Source organism: Neopelma chrysocephalum, unplaced genomic scaffold (genome assembly GCF_003984885.1).
Source record: "Neopelma chrysocephalum unplaced genomic scaffold, ASM398488v2 Primary Assembly neopelma1_24, whole genome shotgun sequence".
NCBI lineage: Eukaryota > Metazoa > Chordata > Aves > Passeriformes > Pipridae > Neopelma > Neopelma chrysocephalum.
In genome coordinates this window covers 30,032,327-30,050,242 of record NW_020897693.1, presented here as the reverse complement: position 1 = coordinate 30,050,242, position 17,916 = coordinate 30,032,327, and the positions used below count along the sequence as shown (strand labels likewise).

The window sequence follows — 17,916 nt, the reverse complement described above, 5'->3', positions numbered from 1 at the left end:
CATAAATATAGAAACACTTTCTTATGCTTGGTAACCAGCACAATATCTCCTAAGGTAATCCCTAAGGTAAGCTTCGTTGGTTTAAGAAAGTTATGATGGTAGTGAATCTTACAGAGGCAATAGACAGCAGATACCAGAAGTGTAACAGTGTTTTCTAGTATTTGATTTTTCATTTGGGTCAGGTCAGAAATGCCACAAGACTGTGTTCCCAGAGTACTTCAGAATTTCAAAATGCAGAGCAAAGTAGGACAAAACTTCCCAAGAATTCACATCACAAATTGTGTGAAGGTCTTTGAATGCATCCAGAGAAGAGCACCAAAGTTGGGAAAGGACTGAAAGGCATGTTCTGTGAAGAGCAGCTGAGGACTTTGAGCTTGTCTAGTTTGGAGAAAATGAGGCTGAGGCATGAGACCTCAGTTCTCTCTGGAGCTTCCTGAGAAGGGGAAGCAGAGAGGGAGGTACTGACCTCTTCTCTGTGGTATCCAGTGACAGGATGCAGGGAAATGGTTCAAAGATATGCTGGGGAGGTTCAGACTGAACATTAAGAAGCATTTATTTACCAAGAGGGTGATCAAACACTGGAACAGCCTTCTTAGCTGTTGGTGGTTGATGCCCCAAGCCTGTCAGTGTTTAAGAGACATTTGGACAATGCCCTTAACAGTATGCTTTAACTTCTGTTCAGCCCTGAAGCACTCAGGCAATTGGACAAGATGATCATTGTAGGTCCCTTCCAACTGAGCTTTCTATTCTATACTATTAAATATCAACAAGAAGAAAGGTTGATAAATTATTTGTTGTTATTTTTGATACTTCAGACAAGAGAAAGATAACTTTTTTGAATCTCTGCAAATCAATAATGTCTTTTTAAACAAAAACTGTTCATCTTTAAAAGACTACAGCTGTTATTTCAGAAAGTTCATTCCTTATTTAGCAGCTTATTACATCACAACATTTCCTTCTTTTCACCCAGAAGATAGGTTTAGTTTATGTTTTCAGTGTGGTTTTCTGCTAACTCCCAAAACACACAGGGAGACAATATCTTTCTGGGCAGCAATGATACACAAATTAAGTTATTCCTAATTACAGATGACTCCGTCAATTTATTTTGTCAATGACTGGCTTCAGAGGTTCCCAATATCATCAAAAACTGTGATGGAACTATTATTGCCTCTTTCGACATATAACTATGTATTAAGAACTTATTCATTAACTGTGAGCTTATTGCCAAGAGGGTAATGATATAGACCTAAAAAGTTTTGCAATGGGATATGCAGCATTTCACTGTTAAGCCATTCATCCACATCTGGTCTAGCTTAGCAGTGACCTAAAATCATTACCGTATGAAGGTTCCTTCCTAAGTTATGCAAAAGGAACCTATTTAGTCCAGTTTTTAAACTGAGGAAGTATCCATATCACAAAAGACCCATTAAAACATCCAGCAGAGTCTCCAAGGATTTAAAAAATGAGCTTGCTTAGCCGAAGTTAAATTTATTATTATGTTATTAAATTGCTGCTGATTCATTTTCTGCATGCTGTAACCATACAGAATAAAGCCAGTAGATATATTTTTTTGCATATTATACTTTAAACTTTTTAACCTTATTCCAAATATGACTAGAAATAGTCATACCCATTAGATGGCCACAAAGGAGTTTGCAATGTTATTTTGACAGGAGCTGAATAGGAGAAGGGGCTCGGGGGGTCTTTAAGCAGCAGTTCTGGCCTGCTTGTATCAGCTGTTACCTTATTCTCCCTCAGCTTCTTATAACCCACAGCAAACCCACTCAGCCTGTGGCAACCTAATTTTTCCCCTCTTCTGCTTGAGGTAGCTCTGACCAAAATTCTTTCTTCCTTCTCTGTGCCCCTCTGTAAGCATTTATTCAGATCTGACTCCCACTAGTCGGGCTGTTCCACACTGCCTCTCTGCACCTCCTTGTGCAGCAGGAAGCCCTGATACCACAAACACACCCTGGGCACATTCTTTTCTTCCTCACAAATCCCTCCGCTCTCTGCCTGAGCATCCTAAAGGGATACTGTTGACTCTCTTGTTTAGCACTCCCCACATATTTCTAGCAGCAAGAATCACTTCTTAAAAAACAAGCAAAATAAAACTTGACCTGCCAATAAACAACTCAAGGAGTACCTAATAGGGCTGTTACAGTTTTGTTATAGGTCATGTAGGAGGTTATGTCACTAATCTTTAAAACCCTCTCGCATACCTACCACATTCCTGGTACATACATTTGCAGGCCTGCTCTCAGATATATAGTAGCACAGTAGGTATTTGGGGGTGGGGAGGAGATGCTTGAGGTCTTTTTTTTGCATCTGCACATGATTTCACACTCTCTTTCTGACAATGTTAATATAAATAACCATAGAAATATAAAACTAAGACCAAAACACATCATAGTACTGTGCTTGGCTTATTTGTTTCTACAAAATCAACTGGCATCTACTGTAACTACTGTTGATTTCTTCAAAATTAAGTTGAATTACATCAGCAGATGGAGTTGTGGATCTTGACCTTAATGTTCTTACTGCCTGTCTACTTTATCACTTTTATTTATGTTTCTCATTAAATAGGACTTCATTCCCTGAGGCTATCATAAATAATACCTGTAAATTCATAGTTTAAGTTTGTCACCATGCTTTAGTTCAAAAAAATCAGTGTGTGAAACTTTGTTTCCTGTACAACAAGGACCTTTTATTCTCAGATTCAGTATTGGGATTTTTTTAATATTTCAAATAAGAGCAAAACAAAAACAACAAAATGCTAAAACATTATTAACCAGTCTACCCCACTCCACACAAAAATCAATGATTTTTTCAATCATACTTTCAGGCCATGGATACCTTACTTGGTCTTTTAGAAAATAAAGTGACACATCTTTAAAACTCTTGATGCATTCCTGAAGATTTTTGCTTTTTTACCCTTTTAAAGCTGTATTTCAAAAATTGAAGCCAGGATAAAATGTGGTAAGATTTTTTTTATCATCTCTCAAGAAGGCCAAATATTTATGTTAGCTTCTTGAAAAATCAGTTTAAAACCCACCTGAATGATATTACTGGTACTCAGATCTTAATCAGCTTTCCAACGCACAAAAAAATAATGTAGCACTTCACAATATTATAATAGCAACCAGAATTTCACAGACAAAACCAATAACATTTTCATTTTTTGGCAGGAAATTGAGGACCAAGATTAATTCCAAATCTCTACAGTCATACAGCCCTTTTTTAAACCTTTCAATCTCAAATGAGGCACTTAAATTTCAAATAGTTTTTCTTCTTCCAAGAATTCTCCTTGGCTTCATTCAGTTTCATAACACTTTCCTTGGGGAAATCACAGAACCAGGAAAACAAAACAAAACAAAACAAAAAACAAACAGAAAAAAAAAAAAACAACCTGCCACAGATACGAGAAGATACTGGGCCTGAAGCTTGTTAATGACTCCAGTAAGCTTTGAATAAGACCTACAGATTTATATTTCCATTAGAAGTGAAACATGAGAAGTCAGCAGGAGCAGAATTAGACCTGCACCAAGAACTAAGCACCCCCTAAGGCAAGATTCAGTGGCACACCTGCAGAGAAAGGATTGTGAGAGGGAATAAATGCTAAGGTAGCTTCAAGAATAACCTCATGCTGACATTTTGGAGCAGGTCCAAAATATAATTTGTCAGCATGCAATATCATCCCAGGTATTAAGTAGACCATCCACTCACTGCAGCTGTGCTGCAGACCCTGCTGCTCTCAACCTCTGCACTGCTCTCAAGGGAACTCTGACAGTCTTCCTCCTCATCACTGCTGCAGGAATTATCTTACTGGGAGCTATTGAAGTACCATTATGCCTTTTTAGCTCCCTAATTCTTATTTAAAAATTAAAAAACCTCACTCTCAGAAGCTTGGATTTTATTTGGGGGGAGAGTTAATTTTTAATCAAATTTTCTCTGCTGTGTTTCAGTATGTTCTAGATTTGTTACTTGGAGTCAGTGTCCCTGGTGAACACACTTGATGAGTCAAGTGAATGCTTAGATATCAGTCTCCATTTCCAACTTATGCAACTACTCCTATAATCTCTTTAATCTTAAATAACAATGTTTTTCCTCACATTAAAAAAAGATATTATTTGTATTGCATTACCATCCAAAAAGTGTAATACTGTGTGATTGATAACACTACTGGACTTTTTCAGCTCTCAGTACAACAGAGTTGCCAATTGATTCATAATTTTTTTATCAAATGGCTGGTAATCTGCCCTATATTTACATATTTATCAGCCTTCTAAAGGGTCACTGCACAGAATTCTGGGTTTTGTCATGTTGTCTGTTTCATTCCATTTGAATCTAACTTTGATTCTGCGATATCTTAGAAGGTGTCTTATAAGAATAAGAAAGCTAACTTCTGCTTATGGCCCAGCTAGCAGCTATGAACCATCAATAAGATGAGGAGGACTTAAACACAGTCTTACGGCATAGATCACATTTTCCTCACTTTCAGTAAAATGCTTTGAAAGGCTGGAATAAAGCACTATGCATCCTGGCCCAGGATATAACCACCTCTAACTGTTCAGTGCATCCATCGTTTTTCCTCACGAAGGGATTTAATCTACCAAAACAATTCTTTTTCTCAGCTGCCTGCAGGGAGAAGAAAAATGTTGGACTTTCTTCCAGTGGGCTGTCAAGATGTGTTATTTTGCTGATCAAGGATCTTCAAGTACCCGACACTAATCAGCCCAAGACAGGCTAATTATAATCCCCGAGGCCGCCTCCAGTCTAGGAAAATATTGCTATTAAAAAAAAAATTATGAGCCCTGCCAAACTGGCATTTTTCCCAGCTCCAAATTGTATCAAATTTCACTGTAAGAACATATAATTTTCAGGTCAGATGTAGCTGGGGGAAATATCATTTCACAGGCTGAAGGTTTGTTGAGGTTCTCTATAATGCCTTCCCTCTGGTTCTCCCATACCAGTGAAAGCACCTGACAAGTAAAAGAATGTCTCTCAGAACCTTATTTTATCTTCATATATTTGCTTAAGTAAAGGCTGTCCATTGTCTGAATTTATTAATGATTAGTTAAAATCATGAGGTACTACTCAGATTAAAAGAATCCATCGACAATTAAAAGCCAGTAGGAACACCGAGAAACACAAAATTCAATTTCTAAGCCATTCAATAAAGTTCAAGAAAATATGCTGTTGGAATTCAAATATGTCTAACTAATTTTAGGTGCTGAGTTTAGCAGACTAGCTTGTTTTATTTACATATTAAATACATGCTCAGATTTAATTTTAACAATTCAAAGTATGAATATAGGAATCAAAGCTACATGCCAGTATATAAGTCTAAGGATGACTAAACTGAAGTGGATTCTAAATTATATTGGAAGTCAGAAAACTATAAGGGGTAATTTGGGGCTACTTTTACTTTTCATAACCCATAAAGTGCCCTTCTTGCCATGCTCCTCTTCCCTGAGCTATTGGCACATTAATTGGAAATATACATCCTTAGCTCACTTTGACACAACTATTCTGGTTCCTGAAAATAAATATTTATTAGACTGAAAAGAGCAATATCTCCACGACCCAGGCGACTGCCTAATTCAGAACAGATTTTAGTCCTGTGTATCTTACATCTCATTTTAATGCATATCCATCAGTCATTAGCTGTTTGGGGTTGTTTGCTCTCTGAACAAAATCCAGGCAAAAAAGTTTCATGAAGATCAACAATTGGTGGTTTTATAAGTCGGCAAAAACTGAGAAGGCAGCATCTTGTAGAATAATTCTTATCAATCTCTAATTTTGAAAAGGAGCCCTTGAAGATCATGCAAAAGCACGGCAGGTCTCCCTTCTTTCATAATAAAAATTAGTAACATCTCTTTAAGCAGAATGGCTTGCACATAATGCCTCAAGATTTACAGACCAGGTGTTGCTGCCTCTCTGTCTACATGGAAGTCACTTAGACTCAGACACTAGAGATATTTGACTGGTCTTTTCAAACCTAATTGTAGAATTAAGCTGATATTTTCGATTAGAGGGCTCAAAAGTTCAGCATACACTATTATAGATGTAATTTTGTGCTGCCAAAACCACTGAGCTTTTCATAGATTTGTAAGAGTTCTACTGTGCAATCCTTTATCTGAGGACAAAAATTCCCAAAGTTTGTTTCATTCCTTTAGATCCTAACATTGTATTTTCCAGCACCCACGTGTCTTTTATTTATCAGTGTTCCCATTCACCATTCTCTCTGGCATCTGCTGCTGTCTTGCCTGTATATATATGTGTGTGGGTAAAGTTAAATTGATGTCACCTAGCACATACATAGAGTACTTTACAAAGGGGATCAATATCATTATGTCCATTCCACAGGTGATGGTCAAGGGGCCCAGGTACAGAGACAATGTGCAAGGGGCATATTTAGTATCAGAGCCAGAAAGAGTTTCCAGGTCTCCTTGATTCAAGTATCACAGGCTGCTGCTCAAGGCTACCTTTCTTGTAGCTTATAACTTTTCTGACCAGCTCTTACTCTATCATCTTAGACTAAAATTTAAACCCAGGAAGTCCTCATACTAGTTTCAGTACATTTTCATGACAAGCCCAGGAGGGAGAACACCTAAGATCTTTACTCAAATAAATATTCATTTAGTACTGGTGTTTTACATAACTCACCATTCAGGATCTCAAGATGCTGACAAACATTTGTCTGTATTGGCTAATGAGAAGAGGGAACAACAGAGATCTGAGGGGGATTTATCTCTCTTGACTAAAGTGACTTTATAAGTTATAATAAAGAAAAGGGATCACATAGGTGGGACCTGCAAATGATACTGAACTTCCAGTCTAATTCAAAATGGCATAACAAAGCTGAACAAAAAGAATAATTAAGACTTTTTAGAGTAATTCACAGAAATACAAAATCAAGTCTCTCCATTTATTTAAAGGTTTATTTTTAAAATCTTAGTGCACTGCAAACAGGTGCCAAGCACTTGGAGGGTTAACATGTTTTTCTTCTGAAAGAGTAATCACCATTATTGCTGATACACTCTCTGTTCCTACAACATGTCCAGAGTATATTTGGACTTCACCTTCTTCAGATATAAGAAAACCCAAAATCCCCTAATTATTTTCAAAGGTTATCTGTGCCTAATGACATCAAAAAACTAAACAGGGGTGCTACTGTTAGTGACCTAGTAAAACACTAGGATGAAATTTTGAGAAGAAACAAGATTAGAGGGCACAGTAAGGATCTATAGAATATACCCTGCATATATTAATAGCTGACCCTTAAAATGGCAACTTACAATCTGCTGTGTCATTGCCTTAGCAACAGACTAGACGTGCTGAAATATGACAGCAGCCTTTTCTAGCTGAAGCTGTGGGTTTTGAGTGGAGGTTTTTTTAGCAATCAAAATCTGATTTATTATTCTAAGAAAATATGGTATGTTTTAGGAGACTAGCAGTGCAGCTTGAAGTACAAGATGGATACATACAAGCTAGTACAGAAGTGCCTTGGCCAGGGAATTAGCCTCTTCAGCAGGAAAAACTGTTTCTAAACATGATCTAACACATTTGAAAATTGTAAGTAGCCTGGAGTAGCTACATGCAACAGCTTTGAAAGATGTCCTTATTTGAAAACATTCTCAATAGACCATAGTTATTCCATCAATAGCTCTCAGCTCTGAAGTGCAGTTTTTCATGACAAAAACTTAGTGTTGAGAAAAAGTCTTTCATTAGTTTTGTCATTGCTAACTACTGTTTTATTTGAGTTTCTTTAAGACTTGTCTCCAATATCAGCTTAAAAACAATCTCACACAGCCCTCAGACTTGACAGTATCAGGTTCTTTTTGATTTGTATTCATTGTACAAGTTCTATCAGTCTCTCTCAAATAAATATCTGTCAAAATCTTTTTTTTTAATTATTTTATTTTATTGTAAGGGAAAAAATTCAGCACATGTCAACTGTTCAACAGTATTTCTCAGGGGGCTCAGCTGCAAGCATCTAAGGTTGTACTTCATAGTGTAAACCAGGCATCTGTCCTTACTTTCTAATTTCCTACCTAATGAGCGTAATATTTCAGTATTCAGGTATATTGTTCTCTTAATTTTTTTTATCTATTTTGCAATTGTGTTTTGCTATATTGACTGTCTCGGCAGAGAATATTCTGTCATAGCAATCTGTCAAACAAAGTAGAAGCACTCATTCAGTCGATAAAGGAAATGCTTCTTTAAAACAAATATTTTTTTTGTTGTGCCATGGGTTTTTTTTTAAACTAAGAAATGCACAGAACATTTTCCTTTCTGGTGCCAACAAAGCATATAAAGGTGCAGCTTCTTATTTCATTTAATCAATACAGTCAAGGTTTATCTAAAACACTTTTGCAAGCAGATACTCCTCTTTTGAAAAACGAGAATGTTCCCCCATTTCTCGTGTTAATTTGCAGCCTAATTTATAGCAGATAACAACCATTTTTTGCCTTATATCTCTTGAAAGTTAATGGACTTCCACTAAGGGCTCAGCTTTATCCAATACAATCACCACCAACAAGAAACAACCAACCCAAGAAAACAAACCCGGAAGCACAAAGAGGAAAATACAAAGACAGGCAGATAAAATATTATGTTTATTTTTTTTTTAAGTTCTATACAAGCAATAGGAAAAATAGCTTTTTCTCCCAGGTCTGCCAGGGATTTTTCAAGAAACTTGGGTATGTTACTGATCCCTTATGAGGGAATATTTAGGAGAAGTGAGGAAAACAGTTTCTTACCTCATTATAAGCTACAATCTAGTCAGGAAAGACTCAGGTATTCATACAACCCCTCACACTGCAAGGGTTTGATCCAAGCTTCGGTAGAGATATCTGAACTGTTTTATTATTTTAAAACTTAGTAATAACCTTGAAGTCCCACAAGTTTTCTGTATCTAGCTTTTCATAAATCTCATTTTAGAAACTGTACAGAAGAAATGCAACATCTTTCCAAGGGATTTAATTAAGAAAAGAATGACAACTTCGTAGAAGAGAGCAATTACAGGTATAACATTCAGGAACAGCAAGCTGGAAGGAGCAAGTAAGATACAGAGGAAGTCAACACAAGATAGGATTCAGAGGAGCTGAAAACAACAAATGCAAGTCTAACACAGCCTGCAGGGAGGCATCATGGAGGTTAGGAGGTGGGATGCACTTTAAGACTGAAGTAGAGACTTGCTATGAGCTTTTAGACCAGAGACAAAATGCTGTAAAAATTACACAGGGGGGAAAAAAAAACCACCAAACACACTTTTGTATTCAGATACATGCCTCTTTTATTTTATCCACACACCAAGCTGGTAAAAAATTTATATTAATCTTTGACAGCTCATGAAGCAACTTCATGTCTGCATCCTAATCCTGAAACTATGACAACATTGATCTTACAAGACAATCAGTACAGAGCAACTCTTGAAAAACAAAAAACATATACAAAAGTAATATGATATACAGTTAGACTAAAGCAGAACTAATTACTGTAGTTGGGTGGTTCCTCAGTTAAACACTAAGAGTTCTTTTAGTACAACCTAATGCTAACAAAAGCTGTCTTTTTAAGTGTGTCAGCTCCCACAAGACACTGTAGCATGGAGGCTGAGAAAACTATTTTATAGAGCTATTTCCTCATTGCAATCACTAACATTGAAAGATCTCTTTGCCAAAGAGAGAACACACATTTCAGCTACATGCTTGGCACACTTGGTCTCTGAGAAAGTAACTGGCTGTGGTGCACCAGTAGTACTGGGGGTCAGTTATTTCTGTGCCTGCTCTCAGGATCACAGGAGCCTGACTGCTGCACTGAGGGTCAGATGGTTCCCCTTGCACAGACCCTTTCTGCTGCCTCACCCTGCAAAACAGTTTTTCCTCCACAGAGCTGACGACTTGCCCTGGGTGCTTTTAACAGTTCCAGAAACCACTGGGCTAACAAAGGTAGGGAAGTATCACTACAATTCACAGTGTTCATTCTCCACCCTTAACTTTGAGTCTGACACTCTCCTCAGGACACAAAGATTATCCCCCACAAAGATTATAAGGTTAGAGGATACTCCACTTATGTTTAAAACCCATCTCCACTTCCTTAGAAGACATTCTTTCCACAGCTGAAAGTCTCTCCTTGCCTGGCACCAGGATTGAATACTGGACAAGAAGCAGGAGGTGACAGCATTTTGGCCAAGTCTGCCAGGGCAAGCCTGTATCTGACACATGCCATGAGAATTGAGAGTTCCCACAGAGCGGAAGGCATTCCTGGCTTGAAATATATTGTCTGAAAGTGCCAGACATTGGAAAGTACACAGAGCTGAATTTTTTGACCTTGGAGGGATGAAAAGCTGAGTCAGCCTTGCTGGGATTCAAAGTACTCAGGAGTCCAATATTTGAAACCTGTCTTTCTTCCACCAAACAGGAAGGGAAGAGATATCTGGATTGTTTTTTTCTTTATTGCCTGACCCTTCTCCTCATGAACCAGAACTTTTCTGAAGGCTTTTTAAAAATAAGAAACCGTTTGCTTCAGGAAAGCATATTTTGATACTATAAAGAGTGATTTTTTGATGAGCCTTCTGACATATATACATATATATGTGTTGGGCCCAGTTCTGTTTAATATCTTTATTGATGATCTGAATGAGGGGATTGAGTCCATCATCAGCAAATTTGCAGATGACACTAAGTTGGGGGGGAGTGTCGATCAGCCAGAAGGCAGGAGGGCTCTGCAGAGGGACTTGGATAGGTTGGAGAGTTGGGCTGATTTCAACGGGATGAGGTTCAACAAGGCCAAGTGCCGGGTCCTGCACTTTGGCCACAACAACCCCCTGCAGTGCTACAGGCTGGGCACAGAGTGGCTGGAGAGCAGCCAGAAAAAGAGGGACCTGGGAGTTTGGATTGACAAGAAGCTGAACATGAGCCAGCAGTGTGCCCAGGTGGCCAAGAAGGCCAATGGCATCCTGGCCTGTATCAGGAACAGTGTGGCCAGCAGGTCCAAGGATGGGATTCTTCCCCTGTACTCAGCGCTGGTGAGTACTGTGTCCAGTTCTGGGCCCTTCAGTTCAGGAAGGATATTGAGGTGTTGGAGCAGGTCCAGAGAAGAGCAACTAGGCTGGTAAAGGGACTCAAGCACAATTCCTATGAGGAGAGGCTGAGGGAGCTGGGGCTGTTCAGCCTGGAGAAGAGGAGGCTCAGGGGAGACCTCATCACTCTCTATAACTACCTGAAAGGAGGTTGTAGCCAGGTGGGGGTGGGTCTCTTTTCTCAGGCAACTGTCAGCAAGACAAGAGGGCATGGTCTCAAGTTGTGCCAAGGGAGGTTTAGGTTAGATATTAGAAAGAATTTCTTTACAGAGAGGGTGATCAGACATTGGAATGGGCTGCCCAGGGAAGTAGTGGATTCTCCGTCCCTGGAGATTTTTAAAAAGAGACTGGATGTGGCACTTAGTGCCATGGTCTAGTAACCGCAGCAGTAGTGGATCAAGGGTTGGACTTGATGATCTCGGAGGTCCCTTCCAACGCAGCTGATTCTATGATTCTATATATATGACCATATCAAACTAGTTAAGGGACTTATATTGAACATTTTTAGAGGGTTTTTTGATGGATGTGGAGATAGGGGCTTTTATTTTTAAATCAACAGAAAACATTAGATACAAAACCGAATATGAGAAAGAAAATACTCCATACCCCTTTGTACAAGAGAACTGATCAAACAGCATACATGTCTGCTCATCAAGCAAGGGCCAGGTAGCCTTGAAACACTGACAAAATAGAAGATGTCTGTAGCAACAACTTGTTAGGGTTAGGAATGTAGATGAGGTCTGCCTTGCCCTATGTCAAAGCCTGCAGAAGCTGAGAAGCCCAGGATGGCAGCTGCCTTTTCAGGAAAGTTCTGGATCATGACAGTAATGTCAGATATGATTGCCCATCCATTTCCACATCCATCCACTGTATGTCCTGCTCCCTCACCAGTCTAGACTCCTTCTAGCTCTCCATCCAGCTCAGCTTTTCCATTTGCTCCTTCTTTTCCTGTGGCAGGAAAGACTTGGCCCAGCCTAGGTGACTCATGACAGGGATAACATATAAAATTTTTCTTTTTCTCTGTGCCTAGAATCTGCTTTAATGAATGTCTGTTTTCATCAAAAAGGCAAAGCAAAAGCCACCTTTTCCCTCCTCCAGTCCACAGAAATGTTAGTATTCAGACATAAATCAGTTCCAAGGTGATTCCTTGAAATCGTCATTATATTCATGTATCATTAAATTTATCCCAGTAACATCAGTATAATGTCTCATTACAAAATTTACAGAAATGTCTGAGCACTTCTGATAAAGAGGACTCCTTTGATTTGACTTTCAAGGAATAAGTTCCTGAACACAGATTCATTTCAGATCTGCCATAGGTGGGAGGGACAGGACACCCATCCAACACTGTTCTACTGCAACATGATCCAGAAAAGATAAAGTTCAGAGCATAGGGTTCCCTCAACTCCTCTTTAGAGAAGAAAGAAAACTTCCTTGCATTGAGGACACACTCTGATCCCCTCTAGGTAGGCTTTAAATTCATATGGTGCCAAAAAATCCATGACTTATTAAAATTGCATGAACTTCCATTGCTGGAATCAGATTTCGTCATCAGCTCCTAAGTTGCTTTGGGAAGAACTAAGCTTCTGTTTCTATCTGCATTCAGTGCTAAGCTGTGTAAAAACTACTTAATTGATAATATAATAAAACCCTTTAGAATAAAGATTGAACAGTAACTTCCTTTCAGTTCACTAGTACACACTCGTCTCTAACTACACCATCAGTATGATTCTGCACATACAGAAGAACTCTAACCTTCAGATTAAGTGTCCAAATTCAGCTACTTAAGGGAAGAATACATGTATTTACAAAATGGATTACCTTCAGTAATGGTGAATAAGACCAGCTGTGGAACAAAGCTGAAAGCAACTCAGTTTTCACACTGTCAAATGCTGCCTCACTTGTCCCAGTTGTGAGCCTGCCTCAACAACAAGCAAAATTGTATTATATGTGTAGTGTTTCTACATTTGGTCATGCTCTGACTCAGGCAATTAGGATTGTTTTTTGTGGTAAGACCCTCTTCATTACTCCTCCATACTCTTCCATATCCTCATATAACAGATCTCAGTGCAACATTTGGGCCTGTACAAAAACGAACAGGAAGCATTCTACAATGAAGGCATTCAGCTGGAGTCAGAATTAGCCAAGATTACCAAGAAACAAGTAGTGTCATCACAACTCCATTACTAGCAGGTGTTTCCCAGGGCAAACAATGCTGTGAGAAATGTGTGATGATGATTTGCATTCTTGTTACTGGGGAAAAAATAAAAATCTGCAACAGGGGCTTCATACCAAGTCATCTCTCCATTAATACTATCAAATGTTGTTCTTTTTCCCCTAGTATGTTTCCCTAAGTTTTAACTTTATGCTGAGAAATTCCAGTTGTAATCAAGTCACTTCCAAAATCCAACAAAATACATTATTATTATTAATATTTCAACCAAACGTGTCTTATATCCATGTCTTATTAACTGTACTTTCGTGGTCCCTAAAGTTGCAAGTTAAAGGCATTGCTCATCAGCTCTCTTCACACCTCTAATTCTGATGCCAGGCAGACATCAGCTGTCCCACCCTCCCCCCATCCTCCTGCTAACTCATACCTTCAGAGTTTCCTTGATGAGAGCATAGACAGCGCAGAAGGCCAATACTTTTCATACTGTAAAACGCATCACAAATAAATAAAACAACATCATTCTAATATTAATTTACAGTCATTTGCTTTGTGTTTTGCAGTAGGAAAACCCAACAGATGTATCCAGACCATGTTGAAAAATAACACACAGTACAGACTGTCTAATTAAGATATGAGCCCTATTCCAGCTTGTGCCAGACAAGACCATCACACCCGCTCTTACAAGGAGCAGTCGGGTCTCATTACATTTATTATTCCATACTTTATCAAATATAAGGGACTAAACATGGCAATAAATATAGACATCACTACAAAATTAGTGGTTGCTTTTTTTTTGCTGCACTTTTGAAATATAAAGTACACAGGGAGAACAGAGCCAGAGACCACTCCCTAATTCCTAGTGGACATATTGATCAATTAAAGTGACATATGACTGGTCTTTTCTTCCCTTCTAATAGCTAGCAGCTGAAAGACTAAATCTTTTAAACATGCAAAATCAAACAATTAATGTTGTTATATACCATCCAGCAAGATTAACTTGAAGTTAAGCAAAATTAACGTGGCCTCCAGAAGCAAGACCTTATTACAAAATAAACAACTATTGAACATTGTAAAGAATTTCTAAATATTGTAGTCATTATTTTAACCAGCTTTCTAAATATAAAAGATGGGTGTTTTTTCCCAAGATAAAGGTAGAAGCCTTTTTAATTATTCCTATTATTTTATTCATAGCAAATCCTCTCAGAATGCCTGAATCTTTGGCTACACCTTTTACTGCAGTTGCAGCAGAAAAAAAATGCTTGTTTTCTTCCAGTGAAAGATAGATCTAAAATTCACTAAATTCATATTATTATTTCAAAAACAGATTCAAAGACAGTAAAATAGTAGAAGAGCTAAAAGCTACTGTACTTTCAAAATATCTGGTAATTGTTTGAGAATTATATCAATGTTTTGCTTTTTTAAGAATACAAGTAGAAATAGAACAGTACTGAACCATGTTTAAAATCAATACTGTTCCAGTTGCTTGTCCAGCACCGGTTCGCAGAGTATTTTCTGTACTATCATGCTATGGAAGGCCAGTGAAAGTAAATAGGTGATATTCATGCTATTGAAATAAAATAGGTTAAATGAGGAGGTAAACATAATGGGAATGCTCAAATGAAGAGACAAGGAAAGGAACAAGCTAAGGAACAAGCTATGTTTATGGCATTAGAATTGAAAACAGCTATTCTTTCCATTTAAGCAAATCAGACAGTAGCAACTTTAATTGGACTGTAAATTTCAATATATTCTCTTCAAATGTTCAGGCTATTATCACAAACGCAAAGACAAGTCTAAACATTCAGACCGAATGTGTTTTCTGTAGGCCTTTGTCTTTGCCAGTCTGCCTGAAAAATAATATTCAGGCATGCAGCATCTTTCTCCAAAATGATTTTCACAAGGCAAAACCCACACACTTACATTAGGACAACCTTATAAAACAGGAAAAAATAACGGTACAATTAATAACAGCACAATATTTTGCACTTACCATGTCCTGTTCAAATCATCCTCTTTTGATGTTTACGGCACATCTGTAAGATGCAATACTAGGAGGTGCCTTGTGTGACCTGCTGCATGATGCTGTGACATCAGTTCAGATGATGCAGCTCATTATGGGAAAGACTGTTGTTGCTATGGCAACTGAGATGTGATACGAATCCTTACTGCATTTCCAGGGGAGTCTGAGACAATACGGAAGCCCTTTAAAGAAACAGACAAAATGCAAACAGGCTTTTAAAGTACAGTGCCACAGATTTTAGAGCCCATGTTACCATATGCCTTTTATTACAGAATATTTTAGACAAATTATTCCTACACGGTGATACAGAATTGAGATGTGTGGGCTATAAATTATTTCTATATTTAAAACTTAATATTGTGTGTTTCAATTTAAGAACAATTTTTATAAGTCAAATTTGGTTATCATGTAAGGGAACCTTTTAAAATAAACAGTCAGTAGCACGATTTTTAATACTAGGGCTGTAAAGATGGTATTTATTGAACAGTATTTTAAGAAACATATATTTTCATGCTGCCCCACCCTGCTCCTACATCCAATCTGTCATTTACAAGAAAAATCTTGTTGCTAGGGAAAAACGCTTGATACTTCAAAATGAGCAGGTTTCACACTGTTAAATGAATGACAATGAGTTAAAAAAAAAAAAAAAAAAGGCAGAGGGTGGCTTTTTATTCACGAGAGGGTAAAGAAGTTTCCAGCCAACCAAGTAAAAATCTCCTTATCATTTTTCAACTGCAGGGCAAACTGCACTACCATCTGCATGCTGAGTAGCCTGGCTTTCATCTGCCCATCAGACAGACAGATGAGTGAAGATTCCGAAAGCTGCAGACAAGCTGCTGCTAGTGCCCAGTGGGCCAAACTGCTCCTCACCTCCAGGTAGAGCGGGAAGGCCAGCAAAGTAGAGAGCCCCTCCCCATAACCTAAGTGAAGGACTGGAGTTGGAGGCTGACCCTGTAGATGTTACCTTCTGCAGAAGGAACCTGCTCACATCCTCTTTTCACAGTAGGGATGAGAGAAGCAAAGACTATGTGAATGAGCTGCCTGGAAATTAAAATTCACAGCTAAAGAACCACCAGCACATTTTTAGCCACTTGCCAGTTTGATTTGGTGAGAAAAGTTTCTGGCAAAAACTGCTTTCCCTAGCCTTGAAAATCCCTTTCTACATGGTAGGGAAAAAAATACATAAAAGGCTTGACCCTCTGCTCTTGATAATGTGAAGCCCAGTGTAAAACAAAAGCCCAGCTTAAACCAAGAAGCCTCAATGTCCTGAAGATGTCCAGTCATGTCCAATGAGGGTGCCAATGTCTGAAGCCCTTCATTCTTTTAAACTTCATCCCGTGAGCAAAAATTTTGATATTTGATTTCAGAAAAAAACATACAAAATATTTACACACTCTTACCCACCACCCACCTTCGAAAAAAATAAAGAAGAGCGTTTGATATCTTTTGATTAATGGATTAAATACAAAGCCTCTCCATAAATCTAGGAAATGCCATGACCTTTCTAATTAGTACTGTCTTGACATGGTATGGTCTCATTCTTGACAGTTTCTCTCTTCTCCTGTTAATCCTGTGTCATTCCAAACAAAAGAAAGCTTTCAAACTGACCCAGTATCAAAACCAGTCTAGTGATCCATAATGAAGTGCTATGCACAAAAGAGCTGTAGCTCTAGAATTCTGAACATTTAAAACTTTCTTAGGATTCTGAGGACGTAATTCCCAATATAGCAGAGGACAACATTATTGAAATATGATTTGGGTTGGAGTGACGTGAAAACTAAGGTATGTCATTGCAAGTTAGCAAAGTTTATAGTGTGCTGGATGCCATTCTGTTCAAATGACATGAGTTTTTGAAGTTTTCCTTAAAGGAACTATTTTTTATTTGTTAACTACTATTTATAAGATTGCATGCAAGACAGCTACACAAGGAACATCCCAGGTAGAGTGTAAACTAAGGATTTGTTGTACAGGTCTTATGAATGGTACTATGGTGACTTTACATGCAGGACTGCAACAACTACTTGCTAAAAATGTATGAATACAAAAGGTAGCACTCACAAACTTTGTAACCTCCTAATTAAAGCTGTGGATATAGAGGAAGAGAGCTGGGCCTAGTTGTTATGGGTTTTTTGGTTTTTTTTTAAGAAAAAAAATTAAAATTAAGCTTCTGTTTCAAGACAGCTGCAGTTATTACCCCAACCTAGGACTGACATATCTTCTAAATTAAAGCTTTGAAAGTGCTTTCTATTTGCATTCCTTCCAGTTCAGTGGAACAGGAGATGGAGAGAGAGAGCTAAAACTATTCTATCGCCACATGAATATCTTGATCATTCTGAAGTATAACCAACATGTTTCCAAGGCAAAAGCTGAGGGCTTTGACTATAACTTTTTCCTATCAAAATAGAAATATTTTATCCTCTTTCAATCATGACAACGCAGGTCAATGATGGGCATAAATTACTAGCTTTAAATTCTTATTTTAGTCACATTCTGCCTCTCCAACACAAGCTGTTGTGTTTCTCCCTTTCCCCACATTGGCACTCCCACAGTTATTTTGAAAGGAACAAATTTTATTGATATTCATTTGAAAAGGAAGAAGTGTTTCATCTACCTACTGCCAATGCTTTCACTTTTCATCAG

General features: G+C 38.1%; 1 protein-coding gene across 7 annotated transcripts in view; it reads right to left on the bottom strand.

The window, feature by feature from the left end:
* The window catches only part of AKAP6 (A-kinase anchoring protein 6), a 274,653-nt gene extending 259,310 nt beyond the window's left edge, over nt 1-15,343 (bottom strand). For 2 of the 7 annotated variants that reach the window (XM_027670351.1, XM_027670369.1), the window contains exon 1: nt 15,247-15,282. The gene's annotated coding sequence lies outside the window, so the exon portion shown is untranslated. Of the gene's footprint in view, nt 1-1,630; nt 1,653-6,666; nt 6,710-13,683; nt 13,740-15,246 lie in introns of those variants that run through there. The other 5 variants (XM_027670334.1, XM_027670330.1, XM_027670361.1 and 2 more) reach the window with 5 other exon arrangements.
* Nucleotides 15,344-17,916: the final 2,573 nt, after the last annotated feature.